The sequence below is a fragment of the Chenopodium album genome, chromosome 10 (genome assembly GCF_948465745.1).
Source record: "Chenopodium album chromosome 10, dcCheAlbu1.1, whole genome shotgun sequence".
NCBI classification, from domain to species: Eukaryota; Viridiplantae; Streptophyta; class Magnoliopsida; order Caryophyllales; family Amaranthaceae; genus Chenopodium; species Chenopodium album.
Window position 1 is genome coordinate 32,290,454 of NC_137843.1, and position 25,606 is coordinate 32,316,059.

The following is a 25,606-nucleotide window of genomic DNA, read 5'->3' on the forward strand; positions in this document are numbered from 1 at the left end:
CTTGGTTTTTTTAGTTAGAATTTTAGCTCCCTTAAGCATGGCTTTGCTTTCCCAAATATTTCCTACCCTTTACCTTAGCCGTACATTACAAGCTTTAAAAACCTTCCGACCTTTGTGCATAGAGTTGTATGAATGTGAAAGTAGTTGTTTATCAATGAAAAGAATGATTTAACATATTCCGAGTCGACTATTAAGTTGAGTGTTTGTCTTTTAAACACACGAGTGTGTGAGTTTGGAAGGGCATTATTCACATATAAAGGGGTGGTTGGAGAGCGATCAAATACATCTTTTACTCACCACATAAATGAGTGTTGAGAGTGTGAGCACTAGTCTTGAATTCTGTATGCTCCTGTGGTTTGCTCTATTTGACAATTCTTAAGGAAGATTAGTAGTTGGATGGATTTGATTGATTGACTTTTATACATATTTATCGGATTTACCTTGAATTATATTTAATGATTTAAATTATTTTTGGGGTAAAGTAATGATTTAGTTTTTCATTGCTTTGCTTAGGGACCAACAAATATTTAGTTTGGGGGAGTTTAATGAGTCCTATTTTATATAAATATATATATTCGTCGTCCCACGGTCATATTTGTGCTTATTTAAGCTCTACAGAGCTATTTTTATCACTAACTAGTCGCCCTCTCGCGCACATCCGCGCGCGATAGTTCAGTGTGTTTTTTGGTTTTATTATTTGTGTGATTTGTTGTGGTCATTTTTTTGCACCAATTGGTAATTTTTTTCATCACTCGCTCAAATTTGTAATAGTAACATTAAATTGTGATTGTGTAATTGGATGTATGAAACTTTTAAATAGTGAATGATTTTCGGTTTCCATTATAATTCAAATTCTTAGGCTTAGCTACATAATCAATAAGATTTAGCTACCTTATCAATAATTACCTAATAGTGTATGAAATAAAATCTATTCTTTATTAAAATTATGTAATCAATAAGGCCTAGGTATTTTTTTCAATAATTACTTAATCAATAAGTCTTGCTTAATGTATCAAACATTTTTAAAATGTTGTAGTGATAGTTCAGCGTGTGAATTTTTGTCGTAATTATTGGTTTAAATATTATTTATTCTTATGATTAGTTCATTAACGCTGGACTAATGACAAAGAATGTAGCATTTTTAAATTAAAATTGATACAATTTTTTTTATGGATAGCTCAAGCCTTCTTTGATAAGCAACAATACAACCGGACTATATGAACACTTTGGTGATGTGAGTTGAAGAGATAATTTAGTAGCGTTAAAAACTACAATTGAATGTTTCTATTATTTGGTGTATAAGTTTCTACCATTGTTTTCTCCCCTCTTTAATAAAAAATAATAAGTATGATAATAATTGGCAAATTACACATTATTAATAAATCATAACTGATAATTCTCGTAAAAATAAATCAGAGATGCCGGCTACAATCTGTTCTTCACTAATTTCTCAACAAAATGAAGAAACTCCATCCTTGCTAACCAAATGACCTCCTCACCAACTTGGTAGTCCAACCAACTATCTCCCTGTAAATAAAGCTTAATAAATGTAAGCAAATCAACACCTAAAAAAAAAAACTCCAATTCTAATACTCCTAATTGTAGTAAAACAAACCTAAGAGATTATAGAAACAAATCTTTCGTTTTCTTTCTCGACTGCATCTAGTTTCCTCTGTGAAACTTCAAGGACTAATAAGAAAACACAAAGCCTTAAGAAATTTAAAATACTAAAGTTTTGTACTTGATATTTGAAGAGAATTAAAAGAAAAAGGACTGATGAAACCTAAATCCTCATAAATAACCTCATTGAATCCAACATCTCTTAAGTTTTGGAACAAATGAATACATCATCAGTACATACGCTAATAGTAAGAAATTTTGATTTCGGAGATGGGGCATTGAGAATAAAATCATGAGATCATATCCCCTCTGCTGAATATATGCAGCAAATTCGAGCGATGTCATGATGGGTGTATGTATACCAGCATTCTTGCAGTAATCAATTATTATAACTCTCCCATCAGGTTTCAATCATTTGTAAAACGACGTTAATAGCTTTATCCTGAAAAATACAACAGAGTAGCACAATTATAATGCTAAAATTAAGTTGCTACTGGGGATGTATAGAATAAACAAAAGGTTGATAAGCATGAACATAAATTACCATAATATAAAGAATGGTATCACGGCTATAGATCACATCAAAGGTATCATTAGGTAAGTTATCATTTTACAATCAGCTGCCTTAAACTCAAATGCACAATTGTATCCAACAACATGCTTACCAACTATGGAGATCATATTGGTGGAGAGATCAATGCCAATGAGATCAATGTTGAACTTCTCTGCCACGTAGAAATCAACTCTACCTATGCCACGACAAGCATCCATAACCTCTTGCCCGGGTTTTAGGCCTAGCTTCGACACAGATTCTTTTGCGATTTCTGTCAAGAATTGATGACCAGGTTTCCCAGGCTTCTTCCTCTACCTGTCTTCTTCTCAATCAACTTTTTTGGTTTTGCAAATTTTAGAATGTATTATACTACTTTCTCCTCCCCCTCTCCCTCTCCCCCCTTCCTCCCTTCCCACTTCCTTTTCCTCTATGGGCTCCATCTCCTTCTATTACTCGTTTTTATATCAATAGCAAATTTTAAAGGGCCTCTTTCTACTTGATATCCATCAATCTATCTATTTATCTTTCCAGGCCCTTAATTCCTCACTCCCTTTCTTTTTAACTTCACTTATATTTTATGGTTTTTGTAATTTTTAGTAATTCGTTTCTACTTGTTCCCTCCTTCACTGTATCACTTTCCTCTCCTCCTTCTTCCTTATAAGCAATTGCTATCTCCCAGATTTTTCTCTCAAACACTTTTTTTTTTCATTGCACTCACCGTATTATATTTTCTAGTTATGATTTAACAAAGAAAATATTCAAAGAGCTCAACATCAAAGTGACAACATCAATTTCAACACTCCAATAATACAAACAAGGATCAAGTAGCATAACACTAATTTAAAGCTAAAACCAATCTTCAATCAAAATTAGACATTCATAATTAGCTGTCTTGTTTATCTAATGATTAACTAAATCAATCACACAACAAATGCACAACTTTAACATCAGTCTTTGCAAGGTATCACATTTATCAGAAATGCCCAAACTGCAACACCTCAAATTTTTAGCCCTCAATTGAGAAATTCATGAGCTAAACCCTTTAACAGAAAACCTTTGGGGACTCCTAATATGAGAATTATTTGATGTAGAGGAATCATGAGAAAGCCAAAATAAATTAAAGTGAGGATAAAATTCGTCTTTCCTACTTCCAAGTTAATATACACGTATCAATATGAACATATGAAGGAATGAATAAAAAAACTAATGAATGAATTTTCCTCTTAAACAACAAAAATAATCACATAATATATTAGAGGCTACATAGCCCACGAAATTATATAGTGGGAGTATAGAAATTAAGAAAACATTAACAAATCTTACAAAGAGACACAAATAGAACTTATGCTAGTACTTGCTTCTCTACAAGACCAAACAAATTCCTAGTATATCAATTTGAATAGCCTTAAACTTAAATTTAAACAAAGATGAATAGCCTAAGACAGTGAGTAGATTAAGAAACCTTCATAAACTTTCCAATGATGAAGGTATACAACAACAACAACAAAGCTATAGTCCCAAAATGATTTGGGGTCGGCTAACATGAATCGTGTAATTGAAAATAAACCCCTTATTCTCAAATTCTCAACGCTATAAACTTTCAGTGAGTTAAAACAGAAGTTCCAATCCTTTTACTATAGAATCAAACATAACGACCATAGAAATTAAATCCAAAATAAAGGATTTCTGCTTTCATTTTTTTCATTAAAACGAACAATCACAACTAAATACTATAAAATTTCAGCTAGGAAAAATTAGAAAGAGGAGAAAGAAAAACCTTAAGAATCAAAACAGAACATTTAGTCTCCTGCTTAACTCGATCAAGTTGAGCTTGAGGTTGCTCACAAGTCACAACCCTCCATTTATTCATCTTGATTTCCTCCTCTTTCGCCCTGAAATTCGACAAAGCATTACAAAGATAAGGGGTAAGATCGTTCTCATAATCAACTATAAATCCTATCAAAATAAGTGGTTAAAACCTAGTAAATAATTGGTAAAGCTTAAATAAGGGTATATATCTATTGAATATGATTCACACTTTTTTTTTCTACTCATGCAGATTCAGACTCTTTTTTTCACCTTTTGCATAAGCAATATTCCTGAGCTGCATCCCACTGCTCCACGAATGTCACGTAGAAATAATTTCACTTACCCACTTTTTAATCTTGGTGCAAGTGCCTACCACAGAGAATCATCAATTAGCTTAAAGCATATATATCTAACAGTCTAAAATAAATAATTTTTCACCTTGTTCTGCAACTTCAGTGCCAATCGTTTCCGCACCTTCCAACGGAACATTATCAGATGAAGGTATCTCAGCATCCTTCTCTTCCGAATCACCATATTTGGCATTAATTTTCTCCTCACCCTTAGTAACCACATGTTCAGTTTCAGTAACCTCTTGACTTCTTGAGGAACCACCTCTTTATTGCCTTCCTCACCACCTGCCTGATCATCAACAAGCACTTCAATACTCTCAACAACTACCTCGGTTTTGGAATCCACCAAAGCATTCCCATTCTCCTCCTCCGGCTTGTGTCTGTTCTCACTTGCTGTATATCCCGAACAATAAAACACATCAATGTCAAAAATATCAATTCCAAAATAAATGAGCATATTACATACTATAAATTCTAATAACATCATCAAAATAACTCTAACTTAGCACAAAATAACATTGATTAAATTAACTTCCTATAAAAACAACAATCAAAAGAAAAATCCACCAATTTATTGTTTACCAGATTTGATTCGTCATCCATAGACCCCTCATTCGCCAAATGTTGATTCGTCATACATAGACCTAATTCATTATCCACAACACACAATCAACCCAACTTACTGTTCTCATATGATGCAATATTTTGTAAGCCTCGCATACCATTCCAACACATTTTACTATTTTAGACTTTCTAAGCAATAATGGATCATAAGGTCTCAAATTTAGGCTTGGAAATGCAGGTTTAGCTAGTAAAGTTGAAAAATTTATGCTAGGTACGCATAAATCGATGGCTTCCATATGTATTTAAATCCAATTTTGTCAAATGCCATTAACTTAAACTAAACCTATGACATTAAAAATTCAGCAAATCAACAATTCAAAAGCTCAAAACTTAATTCTATAAATTCCCAAACCTTTCGTAACATTTTACAAAAAGCTAGCAAAATAAGCAACATTATACTTTCACACTATCTATATGCTTCTCTTTGACTAATGTATGTGATTTATACACGAAGAAAATTAGTCATATGAGATTTATAATATTTATCTCAATATAAACTTTTAGAATAATTGTAGATAATAAAACATGCTTCATCTTAATGATAAAAGTTGTCTATAAATTATCAAACATAAAGGGATAATGTAATTCAAATATGCATACCACATAATTAAACTGGTTTATCTTCTTCCAACCACAAAATGCAAGATGAAGCTCACACACCATATCAAGAAGTTTGTTAATGAGTTTTAACCTGGATGTCACATTATAAGAATTCCTAAATTAGTTAGCCTGTAGATGCTTTTCAACCAACAGAGAAAACCAAAGCTAAGGAAAGAAATATTAAAGAGAAACATATGGGGTTTCTAGGACTTCAATGTAACTTTGTTTTTTTTTTCTTTTTTTAAGAACCTCTAATGTAACATGCATATAGTTTGCTTGAATTAGCCCTTAAATCAACTCCCTTAATAAAATACCAGGATCCAATGTAAAAAAATATTTAAAATTTGCTCAATTAACAAAAACAAATGGGGGTTTTGTAGCCTTGCAGGCCTCAACTCTCAAATCACATGCAATTCGTTTCGGTTAGAAATATTAAAGAAATCACTCTTAGAATATAGTAATTTTACTAATTGCTCATTTGCTCTTTAATCCATCTTAGAAAATATCCTAAACGGACTCAATTATCAAATTAGGCTACAAAAATCGAATTAAATCTTGTTGTAAAGTATTGGAATTTGGAAAGCACTCGTTTCATCTGATATAACTTCACTAATTTAATTATTAGTGCAATGTTCCACCTAAATTGATTACATTCATAAGTATATTATAAAATGAAGCTTAGGTTGAGAAATTGATATTCGATAATTACAACAAAAAAATAAATTGAATCGTGCTGCACAATAGTCAATCTCTATGATCACACATCCTCATAATACTCCAGTCTCCAAAAACAAAAGAAAAACAGAACAAAACAGAACAAGCAATTAAACATTTAAATGAATGATAAAACACAAATAAAAATAAAGGAGGAGAAAGAAAGCTGACCCCTGACCCCATGAAGCTCGTGTAAGACTGATTTTGGATTGCCTCCGCTGTTGAAACCGCCACATACTTGCCGGAGAAGGTGGGAAAATAAAAAAAGCAAATTTAGCTGCCAAATTTGATAGTGAACAACCCAAATTTGGCGCAGATCAGAAAATACCCAACTGACAATAATATTAATAATGAACCTTAGATTGCCGAAATTGATATTCGATAATTACAACAAATAAATACTTACTTGAGCAACCGCTTCAATGGCAGAGGGAAAGCTTGAAAACTGCTTCAATGAAGAACAAAAGAATGAACAATTAAATCAATTCCCAGAAAAATCAAGACAAAATTAACACAAAATTAAATCAATTCCAAGAAAAATCAAGACAAAATTAATCTATATCTATCTATACCCACATCAAATCACGCAAATCATACTGCCAAGTTTCCACTTACCGACGTTCGTGTTAAGATCAAACAACAAGTCACTATTCCTTGGTGGAGACGGTAAACTCAGAATAAAGCTTCTTATAAACACTATAAATTAAATGATACAGGAAATTAAACACTCTATGAATTTAAACACTAAATTGTCAAATTAATACTCGAGGATCATAAAGAAGTAACTCTACCTGGAAGAAGAAGTTGATTTAATGGAGGGAAGCTCAGATTAATCTTCAATGTCGACCGAAATCCTCAACCTCCATAGAAGCAACATAACTCAACAATACACAACGGGAAAAAAAATGAGAATATGGAGAATAGAAAAAACAAAAATATTGAGAAATCTGAAAAAACGAAATTGCTTTGGAAATGGAGATGGTAAACTCATAGTTTAGCTTCAATGGTAGAGATGGAGAAATAGAGAGTGCAGGAGGAGAGAGATAACAAAGTTTTTTTTTTTTTTTTTTTATCATCCATGAATAAATGGAAGAGCTTGAAATCGGGAAAAGAGATGACAGAGAAAGAGTGGAAAATGAATGGAAAAGGAGGAAAATGGGAGAAAGTATAATTTGGTGACTCAACAAATTAAATGAAATTGCACCCAAATGCAAAGTTGTCAAACTCTCAAACTTTTGCCACTTATGAACAATGAATTTCATTGACTACAAACTCATATCACTATACTTTCATGTTGGGCAACTTCCCTCTTTTTAAAGGTTAGGAATATACGTTTTCTAGTGGTTTTGTAGAGTTGGTATTATTTTGTAGGTTTGTGCAAATTTATGATAATTCCCGAACTTATTGAGCCATTACAAAAATATTAGAGTCAGATCTTATTTTATGACTAGATATTTGAATTCCAAAGTCGAATCAATTAAATTTGGTTTGGTGATTAAAGGTCCGAACTAATTTTAAAGCAAGTCTTAACCCTTGGATATCACGAAAAATGAAATTGGACCATCTCATATAAAATCACATCTTACAAATCGAAGATGCAAAGAAGCCCAATCCTCAAAAGATATCGGTTGGTCGAAGTCGCAAATTATAAGATGCACCCTGCTGCATCTATTTCTGTTTGGTACAGCACTAAACTACACTGTTTTACTCCTTCTCACTAATTCATACTCATACAATCGTACTCAGAGCTCATGGAGTGAAGGACCACCATCAACCAAAACTTACCGCCTCTACGTTGCCGATTGCAACTGCATCTTGACTTCAATTGGCTTTTTGATCGGAATCCCACTGGAATCCACCTCCGCCATAACGAAAATTTGATGGGTCGAGTGAAATAGAATCGAGCGGCAAAACATAGCAATTAATTAAAATTATTTACTAGTTTTGTTTGAAGAAGATAGTGATGATTGGAATACGTGAGACTTGAGATGTTGAATTGACTAATAGAGTGACGGCGGATTTTGGCTATATGAGCTTGATTCAAAAAAAAAAAAAAAAAAGACAATAAAAGGAAAATATGTCTCTGACTTGTTCCATGCTGTCCAACTTGGAGAGAGAGAGAATAATAAAGTATTTTAAGTATATCTTTAATGTATCTTAGCTTGATTTAAGAAACCAACTACACTCTTCCAAAAAAAAAAAAAAAAAAATTCAATTGCACCATTTTTAATATAATTTTATAGTTGAAACCTCTTTTTATTTAGTTCATACGTATAGGATCATATTCTCCTTTTAATTTCGTATATGTTGAATGAACTTATAATTATTTAATGAACGTAAAATATTATGAAATATTGTCATATAAAAAAAGAAAAATTTGAAAATAGCGTTTTATTATGATTCTAATCTTTTTGTCCATAATATTTGAATATGTAATTACTTATTATGTAATTTAAATTTAACATTTTTAAGTATTATAATTATTTGAAGTTAAATCTGAACATCCTTTATTATGAACATTGTTCCTAGTTATATGAACCTAAGTAATTATAAACATATAGTAATTATGAATATTATTTGAAATATGAACAAATGTTACATTATTCCTTATAAATGTATATTGTGTTTTTTTTATAAGTTGGATTTTTATTATTGACACATATTTTTGAATTTTGAACAATTGTGTTTTAAATCTGAACATGTGATACAATGCTTATGACTTTTATTGTTGTGTTATATGTTTGAACAATTTTGTTATATATCTGAACATTCGATATATTGCTTTTGAACATTTATTTTGATTTCGATTTATGAATAATTAATATTTTAAATATTTAACTCTAAACATATATATACCAAGTTATATTTGAGCATGTAATATGTTTCTTATGAACATTTGGGTTTGATGTTTGAATATTATAGTTATATATTTGAACATATACATTTGGTTGCTTGATAGAACATTTGTTATTGAACATGATAGTTTACTCTTGTAGACACACAATACAATTTTTATTAAAAAAAATGTATATAATGCTTTGGCTGATGAATAATATACCATTTATTATATTTATGTAAAATTTTTAATTTAAATATGAACATTTTGTTATTTGAAATAAGCATAATGTTAAAACATAAAAGAATGAAAATAAATCTTTTACATTATATAGAATATTAACATGAGTAGTAATAAACATGAACATGATTATGATCATAATAAACATGAACATGATCATAATAAACGTGAACATTCAATAAATGAATTAGGGAACACTAACAAATTACTATTTATCCAAAATATACTTTTCCAAAAAAGAACTAAATGTCCTTTACCATATATCTCGTCATATTTCTTCATAATGGACCATTGATTCGCGATGTGTGCGATTTGATCTCTTTTGTTGATAATAAATGAATAATACAACAATGGAGGGACAATAATGATTTATCACTCTCCCCTAGATCACTTCGATTCTTTGGCTTATTTCCGTCATTTTTGCAAAACTAACACAAAAATTACAAAGTAAAATCTTGGAATTAGCTTATAAGCAAGTGGTAAATGAACATAAAATACTAACTTACTGAACATTAAGTATAAAATAATGAACAAGAAAAATAATGAAAATAATTTTTTGGCCATTTATTATATTGAAAATGAACATGAGTACAATTTATCAGAACATTAGAGTTATAATTGATGAACATAAGTATTTTGAACAAAATTTAAGATGAAAGAAAATAAACCTTTGACCATGTACTATATTAAAAATTGAACATGTATACAATGAATGTGAACATCAAAGGACACTTAATGAACAACGGGTATAATATTTCAATCAACATAGAAGTGAAATCATGAAAATAAACTTTTTGCCATTTACTATACGAATTATTGAAAATGAATAGGAGTATAATATATCTGAACATTGAGGTTATTTTATGAACATAAGTATTTTGAACGAAATTGAAGATGAATAAAAACCTTTAACCATGTACTATATTAGAAATGAACATGAATACAATAAATGTGAACATCGAAGGACAATTAGTGAAGAATGGGTAAATTATTTGAATCGATTAGGAAGCCAAATACAACATGTATAATAATACCATACAATCACTTTTAAATATCTTAATGCTTCACAGAAATAAACAAAAGAGTATAAGTTTTGAACATTAACATACTTTCAAAAAAAATTCAAAATTTTTCTACATAAAAAAAGGGATATTAATGAATAATGACAAAATATAAATAAAGAAACAGAAAATTATATTTACATTTAGAAATTGACGAGGAGATTAATTAATATATGGCTGAATATTACGAAATAAAAGCCAAACAAAAAAAAATTCATTCTAATTTTACCTTTTTTGGTGAGGATTCGTGTTGTGAGTTTACCTCTTCTCGAACATGAAATATCCATAGATGAAATTGCAAGTGAGGAGAGAGAAAATGGTGAAGATGGTACATGGAGCCAAACAAAACTCTGGTTATGGAGTTTGAAGAGAGAGAAAGTAATACGAGGAAGAGGATTTAATTTAATTGCTTTCCACGAAATAAAACACATCGTTTGGGCCTAGTCCACTTTTGATTTGGGTGTTCACAAATTCTTAGATACACACTAGTGTAGCTAAATTAGCTGCAACAGCTATACATATATAAACATATAACACTTAAAAAATGAACATACGTTTTTCTATTTTTTTTTTTAATCTTAAACACACTCTCTCCTTCTTTCTTATCTCTATGAATTTTCTCTTTCCTCTGTTTTCTTTTTATTCAAAATTTTCTCTTTCCTCTTTTTTTTCCTTTCCTTATTTAGTAATTTTCTTCAATCTTCACACTTCTTTGTTCTTCTACTTCGGATATTCTCCAATTTGTCACCATTGTTGCATTCTCCATCATCATCATCTTCGTTACGATGGTGATCTTGAGGTAAATTTTTTATTTATTCATTTTTTTTTAAAAAATATGTGAATGTTATAAAATTGTTGTTTTTTATCAATTTTGCATTTGTACTTCATAATCTACCATGTTATAGATCGATAATTATTGTCTCTATGATGAATAAAAATTAAATTTAAGGTGGATATTCAAATTTTTAGAGTTAAAATAATTACAATCGAACTTGTGTATAATTTCCGTAAAAAAAAATGAACATGCAGTACTTTAAATTTGAACATTTTGTACAAAATGAACATTTAGTACGCTAAGATGAACATTTAGTACAGAAAAAATCAACATATTTAACGATTCAAATATTTTATCCTTATTTTTCCTTTAATAATTATATATAATTTATTTGAACCTACATGAATATATGAAAATCATGTTCATTTTGAATATACTAAATGTTCATAATTTTTTTTGACGTGTTCATTTTTTTCTGTGTTTATTTTTATACTAAATGTTCATTTTATTTAGTGTTTATATATTTTTGTGAAATGTTCATTTTATTAGGTATGGTTAAGGTATTCTATAATTATATGATAAATGTTCATATATAATATACTAATTGTTCATGTATCTTTTTAACATGTTCACTTTTGATTGTTAAATGTCCGTTTTCTTTTACATGTTCATATTTTATTACTAAATGTTTTTTTGGGTGCTATATTAATTTTTTTTTTACGTGTTTATAATTTTTTTTTACTAAATTCATTTTTATGGTTGTGGTCCATCAATTTTAGGATTGTATGATAATCATGTGTCATGTTTAGTATACTACAAAATGATCAATTTTTTTTTAACATGCTCACTTTTTAGTACTAAATGTGCATTTTTTTTACGTGTTCATTTTTTGATTAGTGAATGTTCATTTTATTTTTACGTGTTCATATTTTCTTACTTAATGTTTATTATTTTTTAAGTGTTCATATTTTTTTACTAAATGTTCAGTTTATAGGGGTGGTGCAGCTATCTTAGCTGCATAAGAGTGCACCTAAGACTTATTGTTGGATGTTTATTTGGGTGAATATATTTTCTGGGTTTTTAATTGGGCCTGGTGCATCTATTTCTAGGTGCACCATGGTGTACATAATAACATTTGGGGCGAAGTTAAATAGCGTGCCCGCCGGGTAGACTAATGGCCTAATTACTAATGCCTACACCCTGGTGTAGGTAAATATACCTACACCCCCTCCCTCCCACCACCACCACCTATTTACCTCCCTCCCAAATAAATACAGATTATATGTATATCACCATTGTTATATTCTAAAAAGCTTCATTTTATGATTTCTCTCTCCAAAAACCATCATCCTTTATTTTTTCTCCAGAAAAATTCATCATATCCATTTTCTCTCTCCAAAAACCTATATCCTTAATTTTCTCTCTCTAAAAAATTTCATATTTTTCATCATAGAAATTTAATCATCATCTATTCATGTCACTTCTTATGAGAGCTTCATTGTTGACGCAAATTATTGATGGGGTACTAATTTATCTCTCCTTTTTTCATTTCATTGATTTGATATAATTGTTAAATATTGATTTGATCACCCTAATTTTTTCCCCGAATTGATTGTCAAATTTTAGAAAAAAATTAATATATTGATTGAATTATATCAATATTTGATTTACTCTTGTGTTGAATTAGTTACGGTGTGTTATTATATTATATAATTATTAGACATAAATAATTGAAAATAGAGTGTTGTTGTCCTAATTTTCTGGATAGTTTGATTTATTTCGTCAGATTATTGAGATGTAAATTTAGTTTAGTGTAAAAAATAATTGTTGAAGAATGTTCACTTTCGTTATGATAGATGTTCATTAGCGTATTAGTAAATGATCATTCGCATATTAATATACGAGCATTAAATTTTTGACATATGTTCATATTATTGTCATCTCCATCAAATTTTTTCTTTGGAATTAAAGATTTTGAGTAAGAATTTGTGACTTCTTATAATTTTTTGTGGAAGTATGTGAGTCTTATAATTGTAGTTGAATTATGTTATTGTTTGATATTCTCTAATTTTGTGTTAAGGCATGATTTTATATTATTAATTGTTGGCCTAAAATTTTAAAAATTGTGTACAACTTGTTCTAGTTCTTATGATTGTTATGACTAATAATGGAATTTTTTTTTATATCATTCATTCTCATATTGATAAATGCTCATTATATATGTTTATTCACATATTAATTAGTGATCATTCAAATTTTTATAAATGTTCAATTGGATTGATATATATGTACATTCTCATATTGAAAAATAGTCACTTAGATTTAAATTTACATTCATTTCATTCTCTTATTTAGAAATGCTCATGAGTCTCATTTGGATATTGATACTATATGTATGAAAATTTTTTATTGATAGATGTTTATTCAAATATTAATACATAAATTGTTCATCCTTGCTTGGACATATGTATATTCACATATTTATATAATGCTCATATGTAAAAATCATAAGGAATGATGAAATTATTTGCCACTGAATTATAGAGTATAATTATGCTAATTTTCATAATTAGTTGAGCTTTCATTCGTAAAATTATTGAAATTTGAATTAGTTTATAATGAAAATGATTTTTGGATAAATGATCATTTTCATTTTGATAGATGTTCATTATGATATTAGTATATGATCATTCACATTCTTACCTTAGATAAGATCAACTAGGGTCTAGTCTTGAGAGAACACTACCCTAGTTTTGTTTATGATATTTCAGATATTAATGAATGTATAATGGGATTTAAACAATTGTTCATTTAGATTTAAATACGTACATGTTTATTTTCATATTGAAAATAGTCACATAAACTATAATAATACATGTTCAACTTCATATTAAATTAATACATACATACATTTTAACTCTAATATTGACAAATGTTTATTCGAATATTGATACATAGATGTTCATTTGGATATGTGTATATTCACACATATATTAATGTATATATACCCATATATTAATGTATGTTCATTCACATATCATAAAATGTTCAAAAATCATCACATGTTGTTCATCTATTGTAGAAAATGTACAACTACCTCAGGTTCTTATTACTCGCAACAAAAGGGTATTATTTGTGAGACATAAAATATTCCTTTGTTGCGAGTAATAAGAACCAGATGTAGTATTAATTTATTACTTTACAGTGTGTTCATTTTCGCATTCGTTATTGTTATTCATTCGTAAATGTTCAATTTTGAGTCCTTACACGTATTTTTGTTTGGAATGTGTTCATGGTTGTTATTATTTTTTTTTTGAAAAACGTGATGTCTTATTGTTCAGGATAATATATTGTGCTCATCGTATTTCATGGAAAACACACAAATTTCATAATGATTAGAGGTGCAACAAGGAGGATATATCTACATAGACACTTTATTATACAAAATGTAACAATTAATAATGTTCATTTAACAAGATACATATGTAAATTTAGGATTGAATGGTTCACTTTCATGTTTATGAAGCAATTACATGAAATAGAATAGAAATGTGTTATTATTGTAATTAAATTAAATTTATTTTATATTGGAGATTTTTTTAACAACATTTTATTTAAATAAATAGAATTCTTAGATGTATGTATTTGCATACAACTTATTATATTACTTACACAGTTACACATATCTCTTGAAATGAATATTTAATGATATAAAAAAGAACATATGTTGAAACATTTAAAAAAAAAAGAACGTTTGGTGCTGTAATATTCTTATAATAAAAATGATTTGAGTGCTGTAATCCTTATAAATAACTTGTTCTCAGGTTTATCTATAATAAATTCTTAAAATACAATTCAGAAAATATACGAAGTATTAATTAGAATAAAAAACTCCTCGCTAAAAAATGAACATTTACCAATACAGAAATGAACATGTTATAAAAATTTACAGAAAATTCATAAATGAAAAGGGAAGGGCGGGACACGCGCAAAGGATGTGGGGGGTGTAGACTGTGTTCCCTATCCCGGGGTGTTGGTAAAAATTTGTACTAATGGTCACATCGACGAAAGTATATTATGGGCCGCAGATTTGTGTATGTGGGTTGTGTGTTTTGGGACTTTATTATATAAATCCCATTAGAGGGTTTATGGGCGGTAGTTTTAGTTTTTAGCGTTGATAATTAGTTTTAGCTTCATAGGATTTTCGCTTTTCGTCAATTTTGTTTGTTTCCTCCGTCAAATTTGTTTTGGTTCATTAGAATAGCTGACTATTTGTTTGAAGAGATTTATTATTATTCTTGTTTTAGCTTTCCGTTACATTGATCTTACTTCTTTGACTTTCATTATTTTTAGCTTTTGTCTCTAATTTAGTTTTCTTACGGCATAATTTGGATTTCTTATTAATTTACTTGTTTTCTGTAAATTCTTATTTTTGCTTTAAATATGCTTAGTTTAAGTACTTAGATTAGTTTAATTTTAATTATATGCGAGTAGTTTAATTCTTCAGTTCATGGGGATCCATGATTAATATGAAGGGATGATTTATTATTGTTGATTATTTATGTCTTGGGTTAATTTCCTATTGATTGATTTAATTCTATGCAATTAGATTAGCGCTGGTTTAATTGTATGAGTTACACAATATTGATTCGAGAGATAAGAATTAATATAAAGGCCTAGTTTCAATACGTAGAACTAATTTATAAATGGTTAAGTCAAGATTCGAGAGATGCGATTTAATACTGATATATTAATTATGTGATTATAATACGTAGCTGATCGCCGGATAATAGGTTGTGTCTACTATCCTAAACCAAATCAAAAATTTATATTCCTAACCTAACTCTATTATGTTCACACTAAATAGTGGCAAGCTAGGGTCGAACCACAAGGAAACTAGTCATTGCACAATTAAAGTGGAATTAAGAATCTACTGCAAGTAACAAGGGGTACTTTGATTGTTTTTGTGAATTTCAATGATCAAATTAACTACTGAAAAATATTAAAGCAAGCAAATTAAGAAAGTTCAAACTAGAAACACTAAAATAAGGATGAAAAACAAGATTTGAGAGAAATATGATCAAAACACTAGGGAGAGGGGATTCCAATCATGATCAACTAAGACAACAATGATAATCAACATGGATTCATGCAAAGGAATAAAAATTCTACTCAAATAATTCATTCCCATGCAATTTACTCAAGCAAATTGATGAAATAGATCAAACCTAAACTAGATCATTCCCATGCATCTAATTTAGAACCGAAATATTGGAATTAAAGGTTCATGTAAATAACTCCAAGCAATTTAAGCACAAAATCATCAAATCAAGGCTAAATCCAATCAATCGTCAATATAATCCCAATGAGTCATGATCTTCACCCCCTTCCCTAGCTAGAAATCTAAGTTAGATAAGAGAAAATAGCCATCACAACTACACTAAGCATGGATTCAATCTTAACAAAGCTAAACATAATTCAAATTCAAAGGGAAAAGCAATCAAACAAGTAAAATCAAGGAAATAGATGGAAATCAACACTATCAAAAGAAATTAAACCAAACAAAAGGGAAAGAGTAAAGAGTAAAGAGATTACTACTTTGAAGCTTGATTGATGAAGAAAGCATGAAATACTTGAATTGAATTGAGGAAAACATGCCGAAATCTTGGTAACAATGATGAAACTAGAACATTAAGCAACTTTCTATCACTAAAATACTAGAGTTGCTCTCAGTACAAAATTCTAATTAGAATTGGAAAATAACATCCCTCATAAATTTAAGAGAAAGTCTATTTATAGTGCATCAAAATTCCGGAAATAGCGAACTAAGGAGAGCACTCTCGCGCAAGGCCGCACCTTCTCTAAGCTGGGTACGGAACGCCCAAAATATAATAGAAGAGGAAAAACACAAGAAAGAACAAAAGTAACCAAAACAAAGGTAAAAACAGCTAGAGAAGGCGCAAACAAGTGATAAATGAGGGAAAATCATTAGTAAAAAGGGGTGAAATAGTGGCATAAATGCCACTCATCAAAATGCCCCACACTTGCCTCTTGCTTGTCCTCAAGAAAAATAAAAAAGAAAAGGGAAAAAGCAATTATTACAAAGACTAACACAACATGGGAAGGGTTAGGAAAACCAATCAAGTTTTAGGGTGGAAAGGGCTCCCTTTGAACTCAAAAGAAAAGACTAGCGTCAAAGAATGCTCACCTTTCTCAATTAAACGAGAGAAAATACGTTCTAAGAAGCTCATGGTTGGAAGAGACAAACCTAAGCTAAGCATAGAGAACTAAAGATTTCATTCTACGTCCAAGCCCCAACCAAGCGATCCGCATTCTCTCCACTAGTTTAAAATCCACCCTTAAGTTAGTTTCTCATGATTCCTCAAAGGAACCGGAAATCGGTAAAGAAATAAAAAAATTTTGAGGAGGTAATCCCGACGTCTTAGCCATGCACACTCTATCCATAGAGTTGAAAAATATCTTCCTCCACCAATGTTGACTCAACCGTCAAGGGTCTAAGGGTCTTTTATAGGTTGTAATGTAAGGCTAGGGGTCAAGGCGGGGCAAAATTTGAAAATTTTGGTGCTATTTCCTAAGTGAAGAAAAAGGGTGATCAAACCTCAAAAACAAACTCAAGAAGTCACCAAACATCAAGCAAAAATACCAATAATGCCATCTCCCCCAAGCTTATTCAACACCAACACACAATATATACAAAAACGAAGGAACGCTCCCCCCAAGCTTGAACGAAGCATTGTCCTCAATACTCAAAATAGGGAAGAAAACGAAACCAACTAAAATATTTTTGTTGTTTTTGTTTCTTTTCAAATTTTTATGGAATTTGTTTTTTTTTTTCCTTTCTTTTTATTTTAGCTCTTATTCTTGGGTTTTGTGATGTCCGACATCACGCGAAACAAAACCCTCTCAAAATCCGCACACAAATTATATTAACTAAACAAGCATATTAATTAATAATCACATAAATAATTAACTAAGAGAGAGAAAGAGAAAAGACGATTATACCTTTGATGCGTGCTTCACTATTTCTTAGAGCTCTTACTTGAAAGCTTAAAGGTTCGCAAACACCCAAGCCCCCAACGGATCTCACCCTCGAGACCTGATGGGTGTCATAAATGGCACCCATTTGATGAGTATTTATGATGTTTTTACCTTCTTTTCATAGCTTTTCTTCCTAATATATGCTTAGTTTTAAGCTTTAGCTCTTTGTTTTACCTTTTCTCTCTTATTTTGTGGTTTTGTGCATTTCTATGGTTTTTCTAGTCTTTTCTCCTTTATTTGCTCTCTTTTTCGTGGTTGTAGGTATTGTACGAGGTTCAGGTCTTGATATGGATGGATTGGCAATAGGAAAGCTAAAGATGTAACGAAGTGGATTCTCCAAGTTTTAGCTCTTGCTCTCTCATAAAGGAGTGGTGTTGAACCCACCGTCAAGCTCCTTTGGATCTTCCATCCTTGGTGCGCCCGCTCGAAGACCCTTAGTGAACGCACGAAGCCTCAAGTAGAACCAAAGGGACCCAGAGAAGCGCAGGTGCGCAATCCACAGGCACGTACGCGCAGCCCCCTTGCGCGGCCGCATAGCCCTTCTACGCGGTTGCGCCCCTCCGGGTCCCTGTTTTGATCGGCTTCGTTTCGCGCCTCCTATTTATACCTTGTAACCCGATTTTTGGAGGGAGGGGAGAAGCAATTCTAGACATATTTTTGATCATATTCTTAGCTTAGTTGAGAGTTTCTCTCTCTAGTCTTAAGGTTAGTTTAGGAGTAGATTTAGAGAGAGAAAGTGAGGAATTTCAATGGTGATTGAGAGATTGAAGATTCAATGGTAACAATTGTGTTAAAGATCTTCTCTATTATCAATGAGCATTTCTAACTCTATCTCATTTTATTGTTTTGTTTAATATTCATGTTTGTTTAGATTGATTTTGATGTTTGATGTTTGATGCTTGATTAGTGTATTTGTTCTTGATATTTTGTTGATTCTTAATTTCCTTAGTTGTTAGTTGATTAGATGATGATGTTAGAGTAGTTGTTTGGCTAGGGATTGGGTGAAACTTGTATGATTGATTGATTGTGCTTAATTTGGGAATTGTGTTGATTGATTGTTGAGATTAAAGTGATTAATGGAAATTGTGCATGTGTGTAATTCGATTAGGCCTTGAGTATTATGCTAGATTGCATTGTGAGTCTACATTGATACGAACCATTGATTTGTAGCTTACAATTGTCGATTGAGTTCGGTTAGTGACGTTCCTAGTTAGAGTCTCTCGTAGTTGGCGCTAGTTAGACCTCTAGGAGATAGCTTGTCAAGCTCTTTTGATTGCTCTTACCATTAGTCTTCGCAACCTTTGATTTGCATGTTGTTCTCGGGTTGTCATGATTACTTGTTGATCCCCATTCCCTAGTGCTTTATTTGTTTGGGTCCTCGTTTTGGTAGTTGGTTAGTGTTTACCTCTTTACCCTTAGACTTCGACCTAGCTTAGGCACATAATTGAGAGTGCTTGAAAATTACCGTTCCTAGGGGTTCGACCCTTGACTTTCCTCTATACTCGTATTTAGGTTTGTTGAGTGTGTATAAATTTGTTTGGCTCTAGGGAAGATTAGATAACGACCTACTTTTTCCCTACGTCAAAATGGCGCCGTTGTCGGGGAACAGTGTCTATGTTTGAGTGTTTTTGATTTCTTGAGTCTAGGTCTTTGTATATACTTTTCTTTTATTTGATTTTTTTTTGTTTTGTAAAAAAAAAATGGCATGTCTCTCATTTCCTCAACATGATAATGAGCCTTTTTGTGAATATTTCCATAGACTTATATGGTTTTTGAACTATAATTGTTGTAGTCTTTGGGAGGCTTCTGAGATTTGTTATTTTGGTTTGAATGAGCAAACTAGGGATGAAGTTGAAAGCATGCATAATGGTGAATTTAGAGCATTGTCAATTGATGATGCTTGGGATTTTTATGTTTGGTTTGCTAGGGATGTCTACAATAGGGGTAATCATGATTCTAATGTTGATGTGCAATGTGTTGATTCTTCCAATATTAGCATGAATTCCCATGATTTGTCGCATGATCCCATTAGTGAACCTAGAACAAATGTTTTCAATTCTATTTCCCCTTTTGTTCATGATGATGAGGTGCATGCTCAAGTTGATGCTAATGGTGTGTTTCAATTTTCTTCACTATTTACCATGTCTTCTTGTGATGTAGTTCATTCCCTTAATAACGACTCTCATATGCTTGATTGTGCCCCCTCTCCCCTATTTAATGAAAATGCTCATGATTTTAATGTGCATGGTCCTACCCTTGGTTGTGACTTTTCTTTTACTATTGATCAACCCTCTTTGCCTTTTCATTCTCCAAACTCTTGTGATGAGTCTCTAGTCCCCTATAGCCAAATTGATCAATCTTTGAGGGAGTTAGAGATGAATCCTAATCTTAGGCCCTTGGAGAGACAAATGATGGAAACTTTGAGGAGCCAATTGGAAATGATTAGAGAGTGTGAGGGTATTTTTAATGAAGAATTGAAAAGAAAGGAAGAGTTGAAAAGTCAATTGTCCTCCTTGATGCTTGTTGTGAAAAATCCCTATCCAATGTGTGTGTTAAGGATGATGATGATGATTTTGAGCAACCAAGAGAGGGTGAGGATCCCTTTGGTGAGCATTTGAGTGATGGTGAAGGAGTTGAGAATGAAGAGAGTGTCAATTTCGAAAATCCCAACCCTCCTTCCTATCTTGATGAGTCTCTTGTGCATGATTGTGATTCTTCTATATATGAGTATTTGGATTCATTTGAGTTTATGACCAATGAGTTCTTTGAGTGTCAAATGAAAACCCATAGCCTTTTGAGTGAGTCCACTAAGAATGCTTCATGGGAGAGAGATGAGTTTCAAATAAATTTGCATCCATTCATGCATGGTTTTGAGACTTTAGGCTTTAAGGATGTTGAGGGAGTTGTTGTTCATTGTTGTGATGGAGGGGATTATGTAGTTCCTCTTGGAATTTGGATGTTTGAGGGAGATGGAGATCATGAGTGTTCTTCTTTTGAGGATTCTATGATTGATTCCCATGCTCTTATTGGTGATTTAAGGCATGGTGGTGAGAAAGAGTTCATTTGTGAGACCATAGCCCCTATTCCCTCTTCTCATGTCCCTTTTTCAAGGAGATTTGACCATATCCCTTACACTCCTATTTTCTTCCCTTCCTTTGTCAATAAGCCTATTGGGGACCCCCTTGTCTATGATGATTTATATGTGCCTCATTTGTCCCCTGTTGAGGAAAAGGGTGATGTTGCCACCCAAAAATATTATGAGGATAGTTTGCCTTCTTCTTCTTCTTCTTCTTCTTCTTCTTCTTCTTATTCTTCTTCTTCTTCTTCTTCTTCTTCTTCTTCTTCTTCTTTTTCCTTTTCTTATTTTGTTGAATTTTCTTTTGATTCTTCTTCTTTCTCTTGGCATCTCTCTCCTCATAGGTGTGCACTAAGCTTGTCGCATGCCTTCTTTTTGTCATGTGCACACTTACTTTCTTATGAAATGTGTAGTAGTGCATTTGACAAGCTCTTGCGTGTGTTGAATTATTAATTTCTAGAGCGGTCAAGCTTGGACCTTAAGCAAACCTTTCTCGGGAAGTAACCCGTGTTTTATTGCTTTCATTTTCTTTTCTTTTTAGAATAGATTTTCTCTCATGGAAATGTTTGTGTGCCTTTTGCTAGGTACATGACTCAATATACTTTGGTACATTGGTTTGGATCAAGAATCAAGGAAGATTGACTCCTATTTTGCTAGCATATGGAAAGCAAGATTCAATTCTAGATGAACTTAGCTTTGAAAGGTTAAAATGGGTCATTTGCGGGTAATTATACCCACCTAAATCCGGTAATATCTTTCCTTGCTCTTTCTCTAATAGTTGATGCTTGTTGGACATGTGTAGGTATTGTTGGATTGATCTCTTTGTTTTCCCCTCCCATGTTATCTATGATTTATGTTTGAGCATGTTGTCTCATTCAAGCTTGGGGGAGGATACTCTATCATGTTTGGTGGGATGTTGATTCATATATGCCATGCACAATTGTATATGCATTTCCATGTTCTTTTATCTTGAAAAACTCTAAAAAGATTTTTGTTTCTTTCAAGGCAAATTTGCATTGTGTTTTGTTTTGTTCTTGCTTTAGACATAATACTTTTGGACTTGTATAGTTGAATGCTTTTCTTCTTAAATGGTAACGGTGTGCACGGTTTGAGAGTATCTTTGGTTGACTTTAGGATAGAGTATGCTAAGGTAGTTTTAGAACTTTTGAGACCTTGAAGCCGGATTCTATTGTTTTTGAAAATTTGCAACTGCTCCCCTTTGGTGAATTTGAAGCTTATAGTGAGTTTTAGCTACAACCATGTGAGGTTCCATTCTTTTCAAGTCTTCTACATATTTTGCATGAGCGGCGCACGGATCCTTGATTACTGTATACTTTATCTAGAATTTGACTTTCATCTCCCAAGATCGCGACCGAGCAATTTAGGAAGGACAAAGGCATCTTTTCGAGGTGGTACTTTTCCTTTTCTAGGATAGTTTTCATTTCTTTATTTTGGGTTTTCATTTGCCTACTTGCTAACCATTTGAGCCATATACCCTTCTTTTCAAGCCACATCTTTAGATCTTGAGCCTTTTGTTTCATTCTTTTTCCTATCATTGGTTTATGTGAAGCATTTGGTCTCTTTTGTTAGACTTTTGGTGGATGAGAATGATTGTTTGGTTCTTATAATGAAAGCAAGTTTGTGTTGCAAATATTTTGTGAATAAAAAGCAAATGCAAAGTTTGAAAAAGCCGTCCATAGTTTAAAGAGGAGAGGACAATGAATAAAGTGAAAAAATGAAAAATTGAAAAAATGAGAAAAAAAAGCAAATTCAAAAAGCTTTGGCAAAATTGAAAAAAAGTGAAAAATGAAAAAATTCAAAAAAATACTTTTGATGTAAGTGTCTTTCTCCCTATTTTAAGCATTAAGGACAATGCTTTGTTCAAGCTTGGGGGGAAGCGTTCTTGCGGTTTTGTACATATGTTTGTGATTCTTGGCTTTGAATAAGCTTGGGGGTGTTGTGTTTTTGTTTGGTGATTACTTGGTTTTGGTGTTGAGATTTGGCCAATCTTTGCTTCACGATTTAGGTATACCACCAAATTTCAAATTTTAGCCTACCCTCACCCTTCTCGCCTTTGCATTACAACCCTTTCCAAGACCTTTTGACCTTTATGGTTGAGTCACTAGTCGGTGGATGAAGATGTAGGGAAAGCTTATAGAGCGGGATGCAATAGTTGAGATGTCGAGTAGCCTCAAATCTCTTTCTTTTTTCGGTTCCTTTGAGGAACCATTGAGATGCTTGCTAAAAGTAGATTTGAAGCTTATTGGGAGAATGTGCTAAAAATGTTTTGAGATGAAAGTGACTTGTGTCTTGATAAGTTCTTTATGCTTAACATGTCCTATGTTTCAATAAACCATAGATATCTTGAAACGTGCACTCCCTTACTTGTTTAGAAAGACTTGCATTCATTTATGCTTGTACATTTGCAAAAAGTCCATTCATGAACATTTGTTTTCTTTCCTTTCCATTTCTTTTTACTTCCTTTTCATGCTGCTTGTTTGTTTGGTTTGTGAGAGTTATGGGTCAATCTCTTAGGAAACCTTTATGAGAGCATCACTTGTCCTCTAGAGCGATCTAGGGGTTTAAATGGCTTGTCTTTAGTTGCTAAAATTGACCGTGATTCCTACGAAAGTGAGTTAGTGTACATTCTTGTCTCCACTCTTCTTTTGTTTGTTTGAATAAGCTCGTCAGTTTCTTTACCATAGTTTTGTTTTGCTCGAGGACGAGAAAAAGATAAGCTTGGGGGTATTTGATGGGTGTCATAAATGGCACCCATTTGATGTGTACTTAGGAAGTTTTTACATTCTTTTCATAGCTTTTCTTCCTAATAAATTCTTAGTTTTATGCTTTAGCTCTTTGTTTTACCTTTTCTCTCTTATTTTGTGGTTTTGTGCATTTATAAGGTTTTTATAGTTTTTTCTCCTTTATTTGCTCTCTTTTTCGTGGTTGTAGGTATTGTACGAGGTTTGGGTCTTGATATGGATGGATTACTAAGGTGGAAGATGCTTTTGGTGTAAGCTCATAGCAATAGGAAAGCTCAAGATGCAAGGAAGTGGATTCTCCAAGTTCTAGCTCTTGCGCTCTCAAGCCGCGCTCTCATGAAGGAGTGGTGTTGAACCCACCGTCAAGCTCCTTTATTTTCCATCCTTGGTGCGCCCGCTCGAAGTCCCTTAGTGAACGCACGAAGCCTCAAGTAGAACCGAAGGAACCCAGAGGAGCACGGGCGCGCAATCCACGGGCGCAGCCGCGCAACCCTGCTGCGCGGGAGCGCCCCTCCGGGTCCCTGTTTTGATCGGCTTCGTTTCGTTCCTCCTATTTATACCTTGTAACCTGATTTTTGGAGGAAGGGGAGAAGCAATTCTAGACATATTTTTGATTATATTCTTAGCTTAGTTGAGAGTTTCTCTCTCTAGTTTTAGGGTTAGTTTAGGAGTAGATTTAGAGAGAGAAAGTGAGGAATTTTAATGGTGATTGAGAGATTGAAGATTCAATGGTGACAATTGTGTTGAAGATCTTCTCTATTATCAATGAGCATTTCTAACTCTATCTCATTTTATTCCTTTGTTAAATATTCATGTTTGTTTATATTGATTTTGATGTTTGATGCTTGATTAGTGTAGTTGTTCTTGATATTTTGTTGATTCTTGATTTTTTTAGTTGTTAGTTAATTAGATGATGATGTTAGAGTAGTTGTTTGGCTAGGGATTGGGTGAAACTTGTATGATTGATTGATTGTGCTTAATTTGGGAATTATGTTGATTGATTGTTGAGATTAAAGTGATTAATGGAAATTGTGCTTGTGTGTAATTCGATTAGGCCTTGAGAATTATGCTAGATTGCGTTATGAGTCTACATTGATACGGACCATTGATTTGTAGATCACAATTGTCGATTGAGTTTGGTTAGTGATGTCCCTAGTTAGAGTCTCTCGTAGTTGGCACTAGTTAGACCTCTAGGAGATAGCTTGTCGAACTCTTTTGATTGCTCTTACCATTAGTCTTCGCAACCTTTGATTTGCATGTTGTTCTCGGGTTGTCACGATTACTTGTTGATCCCCATTCCCTAGTGCTTTATTTGTTTGGGTCCTCGTTTTGGTAGTTGGTTAGTGTTTACCTCTTTACCCTTAGACTTCGACCTAGCTTAGGTGCATAATTGAGAGTGCTTGAACATTACCGTTCCTTTGGGTTCGACCCTTGACTTACCTCTATACTCAGATTTAGGTTTGTTGAGTGTTTATAAATTTGTTTGGCTCTAGGGAAGATTATATAACGACTTACTTCTTCCCTACG

At 32.1% G+C, this 25,606-nt stretch overlaps 1 long non-coding RNA gene across 6 annotated transcripts; it reads right to left on the reverse strand.

Annotated features, from left to right (window-relative positions):
• Positions 1-1,261: 1,261 nt before the first annotated feature.
• Positions 1,262-7,473, reverse strand: LOC145562400 (uncharacterized). Of its 6 annotated transcripts, none has more exons than XR_014094371.1 (10): positions 7,062-7,473; positions 6,677-6,715; positions 6,442-6,547; positions 5,557-5,647; positions 4,915-4,976; positions 4,421-4,725; positions 4,253-4,351; positions 2,286-4,065; positions 1,616-2,062; positions 1,262-1,527 (listed from the first exon to the last, which is right to left on the reverse strand). It is a non-coding gene; the product is annotated as an uncharacterized LOC145562400 (long non-coding RNA). The 6 variants fall into 6 exon arrangements; XR_014094374.1 differs by having other exon boundaries at positions 1,862-2,062; positions 7,062-7,472; XR_014094369.1 differs by having other exon boundaries at positions 1,262-2,062; positions 7,062-7,472.
• Positions 7,474-25,606: the final 18,133 nt, after the last annotated feature.